We start from the raw sequence: 19,435 nt of genomic DNA, 5'->3' as shown, positions 1-19,435 counted from the left end.
TTTTCTTTTGAATAATGACGTATTTTCTCTTATGAAAGTCACCTTTCCTGAAGTGTTTAAGGGTCCATAAAAGAATACGTTATCCCTGCCAACTTTTTTACTCTCACCCAACAAGAAAGTTGCTAAGGAGAGTATTATAGTTTTGTTCACATAACGGTTGTTTGTAAGTCCTAAAACTAAAAAAGAGTCAGATATAGGGTTATATATATCAAAGTGATCAGGGTGACGAGTAGACTTGAAATCCGGATGTCTGTCCGTCCGTCTGTCCGTCCGTCCGTCCGTGCAAGCTGTAACTTGAGTAAAAATTGAGATATCATGATGAAACTTGGTACACGTATTTCTTAGCTTCATAAGAAGGTTAAGCTCGAAGATGGGCAAAATCGGCTCACTGCCACGCCCACAAAATGGCGAAAACCGAAAACCTATAAAGTGTCATAACTAAGCCATAAATAAATATATTAAAGTGAAATTTGGCACAAAGGATCGCATTAGGGAGGGGCATATGTGGACGCAATTGTTTTGGAATAGTGGGCGTGGCCCCGCCCCCTACTAAGTTTTTTGTACATATCTCGGAAACTACTATAGCTATGTCAACCAAAGTCTACAGAGTCGTTTTCTTCAGGCATTTCCATATCCAGTTCAAAAATGGAAGAAATCGGATAATAACCACGCCCACCTCCCATACAAAGGTTATGTTGAAAATCACTAAAAGTGCGTTAACCGACTAACAAAAAACGTCAGAAACACTAAATTTTACGGAAGAAGTGGCAGAAGGAAGTTGCACCCAGGCTTTTTTTAAAAATTGAAAATGGGCGTGGCGCCGCCCACTTATGAACCAAGAACCATATCTCAGGAGCTACTAGACCGATTTCAATGAAATTCGGTATATAATATTTTCTTAACACCCTGATGACATGTACGAAATATGGGTGAAATCGGTTCGAAACCACGCCTTCTTCCAATATAAAGCTATTTTGAATTCCATCTGATGCCTTCTCTGTATAATACGAGTATAAACATTAGGAACCAATGATGATAGCGGAATAAAACTTTACAAAAATACGGTATTTGAAAAATATGTAAATGACGTATTATGAAATCTCGATTATCACTTTACCATGCGAGAGTATAAAATGTTCGGTGACACCCGAACTTAGCCCTTCCTTACTTGTTTTAAATTGAAAATGGGCGTGGCGTCGCCCACTTATGGACCAAAAACCATATCTCAGGAACTACTAATCTAATTAATTTTACAGCAATATAAAAAATATTCCTTACTTGTTGAAAATAGTTGTAGTTTCAATTGCATGTGTCAATTGCGGAAAACTCTCCTCTTGGAGGGATTATAAGGAAAACATGCCCTCTCTATTTTATTAAGTTGATTCACACATTGGCCGATATATGCGATATAATGTCACTCGGAAGTTCGAAAATCCTTATATTAGGTATGTGGGCGGAAAGAGATATATTGACTCGATTCAATACATTTGTAGCACACAGACATAATACTCTTAGAAAAGGATTCTCTCAGAATTTCAATTATATATCTCACACATTGGCCGATATTTTCGATCATAAGTCAACTATAGATACTGGGGTCCACACATTCCGTACCTAGGAGCTTCAACAGTTTTTGAAGGCCCTATTCGTGGAAAGTTTTATCTTGATATATTAATTCGTTCTTGATTTGTATACCGGAAAGTGAATGTTTTGAATGCAATTTAGACCGTAGTCCAATTTCGCTCATTTTCATACAGTGACATAAAAATGTCAGTTAAATACATGAGTGAATGTCACATACCAAATTTGGTTGAATTCGGTCAGGCGGGTTTCGCGATATGTAATTTCACCTAAAATGAGCGGTGCAAGGGCTATTGTCCAATTTTGACTCCGGCTCCATTTAAGCTCTCTCATACCACCTCGGGAGTAAGAATTAATGTCGATAGCGTATTTAGTTATTGCTTTATCGCATTTTTAGTAGTTTTTAACACTAACGTTAAATGGGGATTTCAATTCATCTCGTCAATTTGATGATTTATATATAAGTCTATACCTATTTCGCTTAGTTTTAGGCGATACGTGCAACCGTTAGGTGAAAAAACTTTTATAATCTGTAGTGACATGCTGCAAGAGTATAAAAATGAAAACTAACAGGAAAGTAGTTATTGTTGTTGCAGCGTCAGAATACTGTCGACTGTCGTCGGAACGGAGCAGGAAAGGATTATTTTATGATGACATACTAGCCATTCAAGCAGCCGTAACCGAGGTTCTGAAGAAAATCATTTTCATCTTTGTATTAAGTCTAATGGAACCAGATTGTGAGTAAATAATGGCACTCAAATATAGTATAATTGGCAGTCTATTCTATAGCCAAAGATTTCGGTTATTTTTAGGTTTAATCTTGTATTATATATTGAGTTTAATTTATTTTCCAAGTGTACGTTATTAAGATATGGATCAATTAAGGAGTCATGCAGACTTATTGCTATATTAGAAAATTATTCAGAAATTATAACTACAATGAACACAAAAGGGTAGAGGCTTGAGAGAAAGCTGTCAAATACTTCCAGTATGCTCAATGGTAGCCAAAGTAAATTTTAAAATAAATAATTCTTAGTATTCAAGAAATTTTCGTGCTCTCTACAATTTTTAAATAATTTCTGAGTATATGTACATATAATCATATGAGGCAGCTCATTCCCACAAGACTTTGTTTGAATATTTATCATTAAGTTATTTGTAAATGACTGTGGTGACAGAGGGCTTAACTAGATCCCTAATTAGCACAGCCTACAAATTCTCGGTTCTACTTAAAACTATTCTTTAACTTAAGGGTGCAGCCAAACGTGAATCATATACAAAAAGCATTGAACAACTACAAATTCGAATTCGTCACCCAAGAAGTTTTCTTCATTAGTTAAACAAACAATTCAAACTAAAGTTTAATTTACATCCCCCAGTCTTCCCCTATTGAATTCATAAGGCAATTCACGTAAATATGTGAGCGGAAATATTAGCAACTACACCACTATTACAGCGACTGTATTTCCTTCGTGTAATTTTGTAGAAATATAAGCAGGATATGCAAACATTCGCTCCAATAAACACCTCTATTCAAATGTTCGTAGAATTGTACACGAATAAAATAACAACAAGTTAAGGCCAAAAGGCGTAAACTCCTGCGATGGAAATACAAACAGACAGTTAGTTAGAATACAGTACGTAGCACACATTTCCACATGTACATATATATGTGAGACTATGTATAACTAAAGTAGTGCAGACGCACCCACATCAGCACGTGCCGTCACTCAAATGTGTGGGTGTTCGCCACGGGGCGGTGCGCGCACTGGTGCTTCGGTGTCCTTGCCATGGTTTGTTGCTTTTGGTAGCCATTTTCACTTTTCCCATTCAAAGCGATTCTTTTTTTCAATTTTGCCTTCTTTTTGGTAAATAGGACTATCAACATATGGTGTATGAATATCAAATTGAATGTGCAAAAAAAAAAAAGAGAAATCTAATCAGGAATGTTGCAGGAGGCAGATTGCGACTGTGAAGTGAGAAATCAAAAAAGGACCTTATTCAAATGGACTAGCATGGGCTCAAACGAAAGTGGAGAAGTAAAATTTTTTAAACAGACCGGGTTCGTATTGGGAACAATTCAAGAAAATGTGTTCTTTTGAATTTTATTTTGTTTATAAAACAAGAAATACATTTTTTGGTGGAACAATTTGAGTATTTTTTGTAGCTCGAATATATTAAAGCCAAATCATTTTACATTTACTGCCAACAGACAGTAAAAAAGGCATCGAAGTCAGCTCTGAGGGAGTTCTCCGTATTAGACAGCTGTAATAACGGTAATCTATGATACTAACATTACTACCCAATACCACGGTTATTCGAAATCATAAAGAGTTGGACCTAAATTCGATTCCAAATATTGTCTTCTTTTCCAGAGAAAGGCTTTAAAGGAGCAAGATGCATAGGGACACAGACAAGAGCATCTATACTAATGGGTTCAAATTAGATAATCAAACGGAAAGAGGTGTCTTTTCAGCAAATTAAATACAAAAATCGCCTTCCGTCTAATATACTACTGTAGTTTCTTCCATGTGGAGATTACGACCAGTCAAGAAAGCTTTCTTGTTCTGACAAGGAATGTGCTCACAATAAAGAAAATGTGTATATATACAGACAGCCAAGCAGTTTTAAAACTACTAAAATATTTAAGGGACTCGTCACAGCTACCGAAAGAATGCCTTGATCTGATTGCAAGACTTTATATAGAAATCTTTATAAATCTATATAGACTATCGGTTTGTGGTTTAAGAAGTTGAACAGATACAAATTATTGTACTGATGAACTATATATAACAGAAGTATATAGGGTGGTTCAGAGTGGAGACAATAGAGCGGTGATAGTTTAGTACCGATAGTTTCATAATGGGCCTTCTAAAAATCTACATAGGTGCATCGTCAGAGAGCCACTCAACCTACCTACGGTAGAAATTTTTAGGTTTATATTCTTACGAGTACAAGTATATATTATTATTCATGTAGAACAGAAGCAACTTAAAACGGGCAAACGATCGCAAAGTAGATTTAGCTACTATTGAAATAATATACGTACTACTGTGTGCAAAAATAGTAAGACTTTTTAATTAAAATATCGCGTGAAACCCAATCGTTGAAATATTTTGTTCCTAGTTGATATGGCTATCAGTGACATCTGCACCAAATGTCACATCAAAATAATCATTAGTGTTTTGTATATGCTTGTCTTTCTAAAGAACATAAAGTGCATTCGGCGATTTTTAAGATGAGTAAAACTATTCAACATAGACGTTCCATTATATTTTGGGTGCGGAAACAAATATCTGGCGCCGAAACGTTCAAAATGTTGGAAAAGGCCTTTGGTGATAATTGTTTGTTACGAGCAAGTGCTTTTAGTTAATCATTTCGGGATTATTTGGAAAATTTTTTACTCGAGAACGCGTTAACGACAAACTACGCCCAGGACGGCCATCAACAGAAACTGATGATCAATACATAAATAAAATAAAGAAATTGGAGTTTGAGAATCGACGATTAACAGTCAGGGATCCTACTGGCATCGTTTGAATATCGGAAGGATAAGTGAAAACTATTTTGAAATATTATTTGGGCATAAGAAAAGTGAAAGCACGATTGGTTTTAAAATCACCAAAATTTTTTAGAAAATCAATGTCACTTTAACGTCTGTAAAAGAATGTTGACTATCAGGATACCATGAAACGCATTATTACTGACGATAAGTCTTGAGTCCATACTTACAACCTTGATCCAAGCGGTCGAATATCGTGACAAAGGTGAGCCGAAGTCGAAAAATCACGTCAAAGCAGGTCAAAAATCAACGGTATGTTGACAGTTTTCTTCAATTATCAAGGTGTGGTGCACTCTGAACCGACCCGAGCTGCACCGACCGGCCACACCGTCAACAAAGAATACTATTTGAGTGTTTTGCGTCGTATTCGGAAAAAGAGGCAGGAATTATGGACCGGCAACTGTGGATTTTGCACCACGATAGTGCACCGTCACACACCGCATTGATTCTTCGTGATTTTTTCGCCAAATTTTCAACCAATATCGAGCCACTGCCACCGTATTCGTCTGATTTAGCTCCGTGACTATTCAGCAAACTCAAACGACCGCTCCGGGGAAACTGTTTTGAGTCAATTGAGGGCATCAATCGTGAGTCCTTACTCGCATTGAAGGCTATTCCGGAAACTGACTTTGAGAATTACTTCGAGGATTGGGAAAATTGTCAGCGCAAGTGTATTGGGGCCAAGGGGGATTTGAGGGGGGTGAAAAAGACTTTGAAGAATTTTAGAATTAGGAGCAAAGTCTTACTATTTATGACACATATGTAGTAGTAATATATCTTGACAAATGTGTTATCGAAATTTATAAAAGCTGTTAAACTATTCATAATGCCGCATCAAACATCAGCTGGTATAAATTATATGTATATATAATATATCATAGTTATACCACTATTGTTGGCAAACTATCACACTAAATTCAGCTGGAAAATTTTCTTCGTGGGAGTATAGTCACTTGTATATATTTTGAGATCACTGCCCCATAAAGCAATCTTATATGCAACCTAAACTCACTACTCACGAGTCTTCCAGTTTCCGGCAGTGAAATAATTCAATTCATTACCAAATAATGTTAACTGTGGTTGAAAAAAGCAACAATTGCTTTAGAAAGATTAAATGGTGTGTGACCTTATTTCACTTAGCGTTTCGAACTTCCAAAGCGACATAACGAACTTGACATGAAGGACTCGTTTGAAATCGTCGAGTTTAGGCTGGAATAATAGATTTTAATGCTTTTAATTTACATAAATAACTTACAACTATATTAAATGAAATGTCAAAGCAGCAAAAACAACAAGCATTTCGTGAAAATATACACACTTGTAACATATATTTACTAGTATTTAAGTACACAGAAAAGTTGATACACAACCAGTTCATAACCAACAAAGCGAACGATAAGACTAAAGTAAACAAAACCAAAAAATAAAAACCCAACCTAGCAACAATAGCATTAACTACAACAATATGTATCCTATTTGGTATTTCCCTTGTAGTTGCGCTGCGATAAGGTCCTTAATTTTATGTCAAATGAAATGAAAAGTTAGTGGTGTCAACGACGATGACGACGAGGGCTAAATCGAAAACGGCTGTCACAGTTGTTGTAACATTGTGGGTGGTGTTTTGCGATTTTGCGGTTTCGTTGTGTACTTAGTGATGGCGTGATGCGATGATTCAAATCACAAATCGCTGCTAAACTACTTAAAAGATTATCCCTGCGTTAAGTGGAAGGAAATCTGCGGGCGTAATGCATACACATATTTCATTTCACAGATTTGGTATAATAACTCAAAATAATTTAGAGATACAGCGTTATAAAACCACATATATTTATGGCGGTTGATAAGTATCAAAAAGTGAGGAAATGTATAATGGAGATATCCTTTAAAAAATCTCAAGAAATTTTTGCAAAACTTTTACTTTATGAGATCTTCCAATTGCGGCCATAAAAAGTTGGTTATCATCGATCTATATACAACTGCATTTCGAATGAAATATGGGCCGATGACTTCACCAGACCAAAACCAGACCAAAAACCATAGCAAACTGACAGTTTAGGTCGCCTTATCGGAAAAGATTATTTGCTCAAAAAAATCGTTGTCGTTTTCAAATTGTTCCAAGACAAAATCAGCAAATTCACGATTTGTTGGCAAATTCACGTTGATCTAATGGCTTTAGTGTTTGAGTGAGAACAAATTATACAATCAGCCTGGTTGTAATTTGACGAATTGCGGTCTTTAGAAACACTTTCTGAACGGCAACAATATTTTCATCACTTCAAGAGGTTCTTTATCTCTTTGGCACTTGAACATTACGTAAAGAAAACGTACACTCGAAATTTTCAACAATTCGTCGAATAGCGAGCTCAGGACGATTATTTGGATAATAAAAAAGTATAACTTGTAAACGTCCTTCATGCGTATATCTTTCCATGTTGAAATCGTAAACATTGCTAAGTGTCATGACATATTTAAAGTAGCCGAAACGGCAATTAGAAATCATATCATCTCTATATATTATGACCGATAACAGGGAGTGAAATTAATTGGAAGGATCTAACTCATTCAATTCGATAAAATAGGCTGGAAAAAACTGAAATCGGTTTCGTCCATACTAGGGAGAGAATTAGCTCTGGTATTTGGCATTGTGAACGTACCAACATTTGCTTCGATCTTTTTGTTCTGTTTGGATCAGAGTCAAGAGAAACGTGTTATGGTTCATGAATTCAGTGTGGATGCCGTTCGAGCATGCAATCGAAGAAAAAAGGAATCAACCATTCGTGTCCCTATAGTTTAACTTGAGAGTACAAACAATGGTCATCGAAGTCAGCCGTAATAGTCGCCTGTAGAGTACTGGCGTCTCTATTTTTGGTTGCACGGGGAAATGTTTCAGTAATCTTGAAAAGTGCAAAAACTATCAGCATTGATTTTGCATACCGTTATTGTAACGCTGGAAGATTGAAAAAATTTAAAACGGCATGTAACAAAGGCAGAACCAACAAGCATGGTAGAGTTAGCCCTTCGGATGCAACCGAACATTTTATACTCTTGCAATTTGCAAGAGTCAAAGCCAGGTAAATATTTTAAGGTGTAAAGCAAATCATATAGAGTAAAGTCAACCGAAGGTCCGAATATCCTGATATTAGTTATATGGGGGGTAAGTCAAGTTTTTGCTCAAACTTATCTATTTTAGGCACGAGGATACACTGATATGTGTAACACACGCTCTCTCATTTTCATTGAGATAGTTCACATATTGGCCGATATATGCGGTACAAAGTCATCCGGATGTTCGAAAATTTTTATTTTAAGTATTTGGTGGCTAAGGGCAGTATTGGTCCGATTCAAACAATTTTTGACATACAGACATACCATTATAAGAGAAAGATTATTCCTTAATTTCAGTTATATATTTCATGCATTGACCGACCTATTCGAACAAAAGTCAACTATAGGTACCGTGGCCTAAATATTCGGTACCTAGAGGTTTGAAATGTTTTTGTTGGATTTAAACACATTCGAATTTAAAATTGTGCTATATGGGAAGTAGGCGTGCTTGTTGTTCGATTTCGTTCACAACCAGCTCCCATAAGGCTCTCTCATACTATCCAGGTGGTAAAATTTAATGTCTCTAGCGTATTTAGTTACTGATTTATCTCGCTTTTAATAGTTTTTAACAGTACAGTTTAACAGTTTTCGGTTAATGGCGATTTGTGGACGGACAGTGGTCCGATTACGCCCATCTACGAACTCGAATTGTACTATGGAGCTCACCTACCAAGTTTCATCGAGATATCTCAATTTTTACTCAAGTTACAGCTTGTACGGATAGACGGACAGACAAACAGTCATCTGGATTTCAACTTTTTTTGATCATCCTGATCATTTATATGTATATATGTATATAATCCTACTGTATATCTATCTCGCTTAGTTTTAGGTGATATGTACAACCGTTATGAACAAAACTATAATACTCTGTAGCAACTGGTTGCAAAAGTACATATGTATAGAGCTGATTCAGAAGAACCGGTTCACAATGAAAACGATGGAGAAGTTTAATGAATAGGCTTTAGAAATGATTCCTTGACCGAACTTTACAGATCTGGTCCTCAACGGCTTTTTTCTGGCTCGGCCCTTAACAAAATACTTGCTTGAAAGTAATTTAACGACAATGAAGAGGCATTCTCCGATATTGAGGCTTATTTTGAAGCAAAAGGTCAATGATACCTCAAAAGTGGTAACAAAAAATTGAAAGAAATATAGCTTCGACGTCTTTCAAATACTCATTATACTATACTAGGCACGAGTATGTGGTATTATTAATATTTCTCTAGCACATCTCGCTTATGCATGTTTAATAAATTCTTTCTAAGGCCACAATTGCATTTTAGTTTAGTAAAATTCCTTCATATACATACCATTTCCCCTGTACATAGGTATCAAAGAATGTAATGGAATATATTTCCAAACTCCGAAAAAACAATCTACCGCCACCAAGACTTAAATAATACCTATATAGATATTATGTTCTTTTGGAAAACCAATTACTACTCATACATGTATGTATGTACATCCTTTATCGACTCTAAAACGAGTACTTGTTCAATTTCCCAAAACATACCCATAGAGGTATGGTAGAGGGAAAGTTAATTACGAGCTTCGGCTGCTTCATGTTATGAAAACTTAATAAATATGTAAGGAAAGCCATTCTTTTCGTCCTTGCAACATGCAAACTTGCACCATACTGTCAATATCAATATCACAAACAAATACAGGGACAAACTCAAGGTTGAAGCTTATAATTTTCGGTTCTTACCTTACTTTGAGTAACTATACATATTTCATGACAGCTACACCATTGAACTACCAAAACACATAGGTGCATGCACAGCAGAGCAGGAGAAGCACAGACAGAATAATCAACTATTTGGCGCTTGGAGGAGCTCGCCAGCTGTCTGCTCGTTGTTATTGCTGAATTTGAATAATTTGAGGTAAGGGAAAAAGGTATCATGTTCAATTTAGTGCTAAATATGCAGTTAAGCATACTTTTAGTAAGACAGTTGAGAGTCACAAGCAAATATTTGCAGATTGCGATGGCTCATGGCATACTCTTGTACTACCCCCCCAAGTTGATTTAGTGAATGATGCCCTGAGCATACTGAAATTATGGTGGGAGCACTTCTACAGCCTGCTGAATGGCAGTGAAAACGTAACACCAGGAGATGGTTAACCCGATTCCCCAATCGATGACGATGGAGCAGACGTTCCATTGCCCGACCATGAAAAAGTTCGAATAGCAATTACCCCTCTGAAGAACAACAAAGCGGCGGGAGCAGATGGATTGCCGGGTTAACTATAGAAATACGTCGGTTAAGAACCGTTAGGGATCATGTATCAGCTTTTTTTTGTCAAACGAAAGCTTGTACGACGATTGGAATTTAAGTGTGCTCTGCACAATCCACAAAAAGTGGAGACCTCACAATTTAATATTAATCTCTTTTCATGCTAACCACTTAAATCAGATTTTCAAGGATATGACGATAATATTTTCCGAAGTTAAACTCAGTACTAAGCAATATGTCTCGCTAGCTTTGTTCGCTATCGGAAATTCTTTTTTCTAAATCTTTAAGAAACTCATACTTTTTCGCTAATATCTCACGAGCAACACTGCCTGAGTGGAAATATGATGCCAGAAAATATAGTAAAATCACTATTATTTGCCAAAACATAATTTATTTTTAGATGTCACATTCTCAAATAGCCTTACCCAGCGATGATATGCGAATCTATCACCGAGTGTATGTTTAGTGGGAGACGAACAATATTGGCGCAAAACGACATGCCATCAAGGCCAACAAAAAGGCAAGCGGAAGCATACAAAACAATAGCAAAAATTGAAATATGAAAAACCCTTCATAACTGAACATACATATTGGCAAAGCTATTATTGCTGATTGTGCAACATTTTGCTGTAAGTTTGCCGAAAGTCGTTTTCAATTTACATTGACGAACTTGTGACGGTCGACTGTGCACTTTTCACGTTCGAATCAAGTTACCACCTGCCTATGATACATGCCGTAGAAGGTGGACGAAATGAAGATGTGGTATGAATATACACACCCTTAAATAATGTCGTTTGATTGCAGCTGTGTGAGATCAAGTTGGAGGTTGCGCTACCCAGACGTTGTTGGTGTAGGGGTGCAATGTATAAAAATATCTGTTAAATATCACATGCAAGAAGCAGTCGTGTTTTTACGCTGCGACAGGGGCAACTCAGAATTGTTTGTGATGGCCAAAGGTGGTTTATATGCTGTACATACATACATACATACAAACTTAAGGTTTTCACTGTAACTGCTGCAAGTGTTTGTGGTTATGTTGTGGCAGGGGCACAGTCGTGCGCGGATGGCGATAGCAAATGTCGCAGGAGAGTCGCCAACGTAACCCTTAAACAAGCAAATTGTGTAGTCATAAATGTGGGTGTGAGAAGGAGGCAGTAGAGACTCTGCTGGAAAAAATACTTTTTCAGCGCTTGGATGTATTAGGCCATTTTATATTGACCCAACAAAAATGCCTGGAATTTAATATAAAACATACATATTTTATATATATGTATATTATATACATATATGTGTACGAAAGTGTCGGAATTTTATTTGTGAGCATTCAAAGAATACTCAAAATTTGGTCCATATTGAGCTACCAAATTACTTTATGAATGTTTCTGATATAAGCGATCGGAGCTTAAGAAGTGAGCGGCCTTAAACGTTGTGTTGGTTAGTAGAGATCTTGAAATATACCCTATTGAAATTATATGTGTAGTAATTAGAATTCCAGAACAAAAACAGGGAAAACGTTAACTTCGTTTACCCCGAAACTATGTTACTCTTCACAAATAAAAAAGGTTCTATACTAAAACTTGATTTTTATCAGCTGTATGGTAGATGGTCTCATAAAAAAATTTGTTCAAATATTTGACCATTTCCTGGGCAATAATCCATGCCGAATTTTGTGAAAATATCTCGCCAAATGAAACAGTTTTCCTTACGCCATAAATTTGTATGCACATATGACATTAAGCTGTCTCTAGGAAAAAAGATTATGTGCAATATTTCAGAGTATCATGGCGGCGATATTAGTCTTGCGCTCACTAACCGTGCATTCAGAAATGGTTAAGGCATGCCAAACCTCGTTATCAACGACATCGAGTCACTTTGTGATAAAACTAGTATGGGTGCTAGTCCATAGCGCTACTGTAGGTAACTGTAAAGCAGACCATCAGGCAAGGCAAGGCACCATAGCCCCATTTTAAATAGAAAAGTCGTGTGTTCTACTAGTGGATAGTTGGACTTCGGCGGAGTTGGATTAGCGCTGGGCCACCATCGGTTCATGCCCTGTCGTAAGGTTGTTTTGGCTCATGATTGATCCTAAAAGATCCAGTGAGCTTTTTGTCGCTAGTAAGGCTAGCCTTTCCTAGTTGGGCATTTTATCGGCGTCCATGCTGTAAGGTTGAGAATTTTAGGTGACGCCAGCTGCAGAAACTGTATGGAAGAAAGCGTGGAGGAAGCATCTCCACACTACCCTCTTGATTCTTGCGAGTTTGTGAGATCAAGGATTAAACACTTGAAGCTACCACCGTTAGATATTCCACTGAACTGGTGGGAATAGAAATTAAATGATTTACCTTGTATTGGACACAATTAAATTTAAGTGTGCGGAATCAAATTTCTCGTGCCGAAACATTCAGAATGTTGGAAAAGGCTTTCGCTGATAATTGTTTTTCATGTGCAAGTGTTTTTGATTGCTACAAATTATCAAAGAGGGGCCGAGAATGCGTTGACGACGAACCACGTCCTGGACGGCCATCAACAACAACTGATGATCAACACGTCAATAAACTGAAGGAGTATTGACAACTATTTATTAGTTAGAGATCTTACTAGCAACGTTGGAATATCGAAAGGATACATTTTTTAATTTAATTAACTTTCAATTTTTAATTTTAATTTAGGCTGAAAAAAGTATAAGTATGGTTGGTTTCAAAATCACTCAAAGTTTTCGAAATACAACCAGGATGTAATGAAAAGTATTATCGCTGGTCTTGGAGCTATGCTTACGCCCCGGAGAAAGACGATCAATCGGCCGAATATCGTGGCAAAGGTGAGCCAAAGTCGCAAAACCACGTCAAAGCAGGTCAAAAATCAAGTTTATGTCGACAGTTTTCTTTGATTATCGCGGCGTGGTACACTCCATATATATTCTTGTTCAGTTTCCTCAACTGTCATAACGCACTCCTAAATTATACAATAAGGCGCCAAAACAATAGTGAAGCAATACATTTTCCTACAGGGCAGCAACGACAGAAGGAAACGCTTTGTAAAGCCTTTAATATACTGGCCCCGTCTAGTACTTTCCAAGCGACCAACAAGCAAACACTCAAACGTTGCTCTTACTTGTCGCATACGCCCCCGGCAATGTTATTATCACCATACAAGCCATTCGCGTCTGTCTGTCGGCGCTGTGCAATAAAAAATATTAGCATAAAAGCAAGCGTTTTAAAGCCACTAAAAATATATGTAGCATATTACATATACATATATATATATGTATATATAAGCGTGTGTATACTTTATGCGGACGGCGCAGAAGAAATGCTTTTACGCGCTCTCTAAGGGCAGCAGACATGTTGTGTTCTAAAAGCACTTTCACAACTTTTTTTGCGCAAATTTCATTTGCAAATACATACATACATACCATATAAATTTGTACAGTTTTTCTACGTTCTGCTTTCTGTGGTGCATAATTAAAATTGTATGGTCTTTAATTTTATTTTGCACTTCAAAATTATTTGATTTATTTTTGCACACTTAGGCCCACCGAGAACCCTGACACGCATTCTGGCCCAGAGAGTATTCAAACTATGTATACCTATATGTTTATAATTTTCACACGTAAATACATATTTACATATAGCAGACGTTTTTTTGTTCGGTGTTCTCAAAATTATTTATATACAAAATTCTGCTGGCTCTGGCCCATGCAGATATGAATATGTATGTATATGTATGTATTTTGTTTTAATTCTTGCGTAGGGCGATGGCCATCGTTGTGCTGGTCATTGCCAAAGTGTTTAAATCTTCGAAAAATTGCTGTCAGCGGCAGACTGAGAAATTTATATGTATGTATGTATCAGCATATATATACACACTTATTATAGATGCTTCAGTACATTATCCTCAAGCACTTAAATTAACTTTAATTAAAGAAGGCATCTCGTTGCATATTAAATTTTACATAAATTCTCGCGCTAATGCTGCCACAGTGAAATTTCAAGGTGGCAATTGCTATTAAATTATTTTATTAGGTGGCTAACACCGCCCAGGGAATTGCTACGTGCCTATCATGCTGTGAATGGCTGATTTAAAGCACGCAAAAATATTTACTGTCTACAGAGAAAGCATAAACAGAGTGTGATCTTGAAACTTTGAATATTGAATATTTTAAAAATTTCTAACATTTTACCGCCAGAACATTTTTGTTTTTGCAGAAACAAAAAGTGTTCATATGTTTGGTTGAAGATTTAATACCCTTAAAAATTTAAAAGATTTCTTAAAGAACTTGATATTGACCGGTTAGTTTTTATGGTAGCTATAAGCTGTATTGATCGGATCTTAACAATTTGTTCGAAGATTGTAGCGATGTTCTACGTAATAGTCTGTGCCAAATTTTGTGAATATCTTGTCAAATTAAAAGGTTTTCCTGACTTGATTCCGAGAGCTTAGTTTGTATGGCCACTACATATTATATATGCTAAAGTTGTTCGATATCTGCGAATCAGAAATGGATTACCCTTTCCAAAAGGACAGACAAACGATCATGTGTATCGACTCAGCTTGTCATGTTGATCTTTGATATAAATACTTTATAGAGTCTTCGATATTTTAAAAACATCGTGAAAAACATAATATACCCAGTTCAAGGTATAGGAATATTAATTATCGAATAACTCATGCAAACAATTGAGGAAGGTTTTGGAATAAATTTGAATGCAAGAATAAAATATTAATTACTTAAGTGTTTAAAAAAGTAAATTATTACAACTCTTATCTCTTATCATCTTAGTCAAATTAAATCTCCCACATTTTTGCCTCGAATACTAATAATATTTATGAGGTGAATTAATCCCATACTTAAATACAGGAAATATATGTTAAGGATGGTAAAGCGAATTGTATTTATACTGAAAAGTGATCTCAGACGGTATTATTATCATTCATTTGGCTTTGCTGTAGGCATAGGATTGAAACAAATTATTTTTTTTTTATTAAACTTTCAAGAAAAATTTTCAAAATTATTTCTAATGCTTAATTTTTAACATATTTGAATTTACGTCTTCAACAGCTGGCTGGATTTTAAAACTAACTAACGCTTAACACCGAGTGAACCCATTAAAATTGTAAAAAATTATAACAAATACCATTTCTTAAGCAAACAGTTAACGCTGTTAGGTAAGGATACGACGTAGGACTGATAACTCGTAAAAAGGTTACGCAATATGCCACTTGGACAGCTGTAAACGATAGATCTTGGTGATTTTCAAAATCATTTACATGATCCTTACAGAACGACGATGCGTTATAAGTCTACCAAATATGTATTTATTAAAGTTCTAGGCATTTCGCCAGGTTCGACGAAAATCGAGAAGTTTCAATCTCAACCTAGCAAAAGCTGGAGAGTTGAGAAAAAGTTCCACCTTGCCTATTTCCACACCGCTTTACCAATTTCTATCGGACAAGATACATACGTAAACTCACAGACAAAACACCTGCCATGGCGACGAGACAAGCCTTTTTAAAAGCAAGTACCATAGTTCATAGAACCTCTGGCTTTCACTTTGAGCCAGAAGAAATTCGCAGCAGTATAAGTTTTGGTTGTTGACTATCGACAGGTTCAAAGATCCAACGAAAGAGTGTAAGTGGACCAATGAGTACTGACTCGTTGCCAATCTGGCATTCTGGAATAAAGGTGCAATTTTCAGTAAGCTCACGGCTTTATAGTTTACGGTGATTCCACTGTGATCTGGTAGTTATCCATACCTAGTAATAATTTGAGTACTAAAGGAAATATCATATTTGAAAATATATTATATTGCATTTCTAAAGCAGTTGCTCAATTTGTTTGTATTTTTGTATTAAAAAGTATTATTATAAATTTGTTCCTCGTTCGAAATTGTATTAAAAAATATATATTTTTTATATTTTTTTAATTTTCTGAAGCTTATATTAGATTTGAATTGAAGTGAAAGAGCCTTGAAATATGACAGATATCTGGACGTGAATATGTGCAATTTGACATTATCTGCTAATAACGGTATTTTATAAGGGTCTTTTGAAAACGAAATTTGCTTCCATATTCCACCGTAATTATATCCTGGTATATTAAGTTTACCGTGAAGAATATCACAATCAGAAGGGAATGTTGGAAACCCAATAAAATCTATATCAAATGATCAGCGTGATAAGGTGAGTCGATTTAAACATGTTCGTTGTGTTGTTGTGGCGGCAGAATTTCGGTTATGTAGACCCGACTGTCGTGGGAACGGACTGTCTGTCTGTATATATGTACTAGTCCCTCAGTTTTTGAGATATTGAATCCCAACGAATTGTTCAGCTCAGCATAGCATACAGCTGTCATATAAATTGACCGATAGAAATCAAGTTTTTGTAAGGAATCTTTCGTATTTGTGAAGGGTCGCTGCAAACAAAATTATCGTTTTTTCTTGTTTTGATGTGGTTCTAAACGTTGCCCCTTGAATATATTTTTATCGGACGATTAGCGGCGAAGTAATTATTTGAAGCTACGAGTCTTGAAAGGTTTTGATACTTCTAATCAGGACTTTTGGCTACATTTGGCTATAGGTAAAATATGTATAAATAATATAAATTAAAAGTATAATAGTGTTTACTTAATGGTTAACAAATTCGCATCATGGGATCTCGAACAGAAGGAAGATATGAAGTTTTAAAACATATTAATTATGAGTCCACAAGTCACATAATGCCTTATAGAGTTCATCTTAAGTGGCCATGCCTTTCTTATCATATGTTTAAGCCTTCTTCTAACTATTTTTCTTTAAATGTAGCAGCTATATTTTTCAATAAAATACTATGTTGTTAGATTATACCAATCTCACTCGGACGCAAGAAGTTTTGTTTTTAGTGAAATTTTTAATATTCCTATATATGGTATATAGCTTTCATTTCCAGATGAGGAAATACATAATATTTTTGAAATATATGGTACATACGTACATATATTTATTATATACATATGTATGTATTTATTTTGGATTTTTCATTTTACTACAGATTGAAGACTTTTTGTTTAGCACTTCTACCGTTTAACACAAGCACATTTCAATCAATTTTATTAGCACGCAATACAAATTTGATAGATTTTATATTTAATGAGCTTTCAACAACTTTACAAACACTAATTACCACAATTTATGTACTAATGCTTCAAGTTGCCTGCTCGAATTTACAAAATTTATTACCGCAATGAAGTAAATCGATTTAAATTTTTATTGGCCGTACTTGCAACACGCACTTCGCGCCCACTTGGCAAACGCATTTGTTATTTGGCACTTACTTGATGCGAGAGCGCACACATACGCCCAATACACACACGCGCACGCACTTACTGAATGACTTCGTTAAAGCTTCACATTGTTGTTGTCGTTATTGCGGCAATTGTTGTTGTTGTTGGTGTTGGCAACGACTTTTGCCTGCATCGAGTATCCGCCCAATGCACTAATTAGGCGCTGGCAGCAGTCGCAGTGCGTAGGTAGCCACTGTTATTCTTGTTGTTGTTGTTGTTGTTTTTGTTTTTATACACATACACAGAATGCGAATTTTCTTCCGTTACTGTCCTCGTCGTCCCAATTTCCACTGCGGACTATCGCTTTCGATTTTACTGCTCTTCAACCGAGCTCTACTTTGCTTGCTTTCATTTCGACACTCACTTTTTGCACATTCTCGCATGTACATACATACATACATATCTACACTTTCGCACATTTACCTTCAAGGGAATATTCACTCTTTCACCATTTCTTCCACACAATTCACTGGCTTTTATATAATTTGAAAATTATTTTCTTACAAAATTAAAACGAAAACTTATTTTTTTCACTTCTTTCTTCGAGTTGAATGCGAAATTAAAACGTGAGAAAATCAGTTTTCTATTGCTTGCTAGAAATTAGGTAAACGGAAAAGGTTCGGTCGTGTTCCGCTAATGCCGTTCTGCATTTGTCTGCATCCGCCAACACGTCCGTAAAGTAAAAATGTCTACAAAAAACTGATGCGATGAGCGACAGAAAATTCGGTTCTAGCCATTCTCTGACCGACAACTGCCATACATATGCACATATACTATGAGAAAAGAAGAAGAAGAAGAGCGAAAAGATATTTGCACGTAGGAGTGAATCAGGCAACGCGCCACCCAGCCTGCCAGCTTTTCTGTTTGGGTAGGCAAAAAGCGTCGGTTTGCCATTGCTGGGGTTGCTGTTGACAATACGAGTGCTTCCGACTTTCTTTGTGCGGGCGGGGCGGTGCATGTTTGATATGAAATATGCGTGCGGCGGTTGTATACAGAGAGTTTTCACGCTCGGTCAAATAGTACAGCGAGCAGCTGACGCCTAATACGCGTTCGATTCTGTCCACTCAATGTTGTGCCATGTGCTTTAAGTAATGTTCTCTTGGGTAAGAGAGCTGCTTTGAATAAGGGATGCTAACAGCCGGCCAAGTGGGTACAGTGGAGGTTATAAATATTAGATTCCAAAAAAAATATTTTTTTCTTAAATATTCTAAATTGAAAACAATGCTATGGCTTTCATACTTTTCTACTCTACGGACATTTTCATAATCCGTGTAAACTTCGCCATATGGGAAGACCTACATTTTTATGAATCACCTACCGGATGGCGATTGTTGTTAGAATCTTCGTTGACTTTAGTTGGAGCTGAGTTATGACTGTGAATTGTCTATTGTAATGGAATTGATAATTATTCGGATGGGTGAAAGTTTGGGGAAAGTTGGCGGCAGAGACCGCATTCATTCACCAACATTAATTTCAGGCTTCCAGACTTTAAGCAGAAATTGCTGCGATTAAGGAAGCAGAGACTGTCTACTCTGATAGTAGGGCGAACAAAAACCAGCCTTGAGGTAGCTCCCTAGCTCTGCGTTCAAGGCTAATCAAATAATGGTTAAAATCAAAGGCATGAACAGGTCT

The 19,435-nt window shown here is 36.3% G+C and overlaps 1 protein-coding gene across 1 annotated transcript in view; it reads right to left on the bottom strand.

The window, feature by feature from the left end:
- The window catches only part of LOC120777106 (protein FAM135B-like), a 45,167-nt gene extending 28,013 nt beyond the window's left edge, over nucleotides 1–17,154 (bottom strand). Inside the window, exon 1 of the mRNA XM_040108242.1 lies at nucleotides 17,109–17,154. The gene's annotated coding sequence lies outside the window, so the exon portion shown is untranslated. The remainder of the gene's footprint in view (nucleotides 1–17,108) is intronic.
- Between the last annotated feature and the right edge of the window lie 2,281 nt (nucleotides 17,155–19,435).

Source organism: Bactrocera tryoni, chromosome 5, assembly GCF_016617805.1.
Source record: "Bactrocera tryoni isolate S06 chromosome 5, CSIRO_BtryS06_freeze2, whole genome shotgun sequence".
In the NCBI taxonomy this organism is placed as follows: domain Eukaryota; kingdom Metazoa; phylum Arthropoda; class Insecta; order Diptera; family Tephritidae; genus Bactrocera; species Bactrocera tryoni.
Note: the sequence above shows the minus strand (reverse complement) of the source record. Positions and strands in the feature narration are given on the sequence as shown.